Source organism: Egretta garzetta, unplaced genomic scaffold, assembly GCF_000687185.1.
Source record: "Egretta garzetta isolate BGI_Z169 unplaced genomic scaffold, ASM68718v1 scaffold425, whole genome shotgun sequence".
NCBI lineage: Eukaryota > Metazoa > Chordata > Aves > Pelecaniformes > Ardeidae > Egretta > Egretta garzetta.
The window spans coordinates 4,353,519-4,354,004 of NW_009259796.1; positions in this window are offsets into that span (position 1 = coordinate 4,353,519).

The window sequence follows — 486 nt, forward strand, 5'->3', positions numbered from 1 at the left end:
GGAGAGCTGCTGCGGCCTCAGCCAGGGCCCGTGGAAGGGGACAGGATTTGCTCCATGGCTACTCAGCTCAGCTCCTCCGTCACAGCTGTGGCTCCTTGTCTTCTCACCCCCTTGCTCACAGCAAAGCGCTGCTCGTGCCGGGACAGAGAAGGAGACGGGAGAGCGGAGGGGTCTCCTTGACCTCTTCGTGGAATATAAGGCTGTGGAAAGTAGCTCTGTAGCTTGAGCTTAAGGAGAAAATTCAATTTCTTTTCTTGTGGTGTTCATCATTCATGAGACATTGCACATAAAGCAAACAGTATCCCAGATTTTCTGGCCAGCTTTGCTTTCCGCTCCGCGCTTGAGCTGCATGGGATTTTTGTTCCCCTCTCCTGCGTTTTGTAACACTGTCAGTGTTTATTCTCTTACTCATTTGTACTTCTTTCCCATTTGAAACGATCAATTGTTGGTACAAACTCACCTAGGGAGCAATTACTGTAAGCCTAA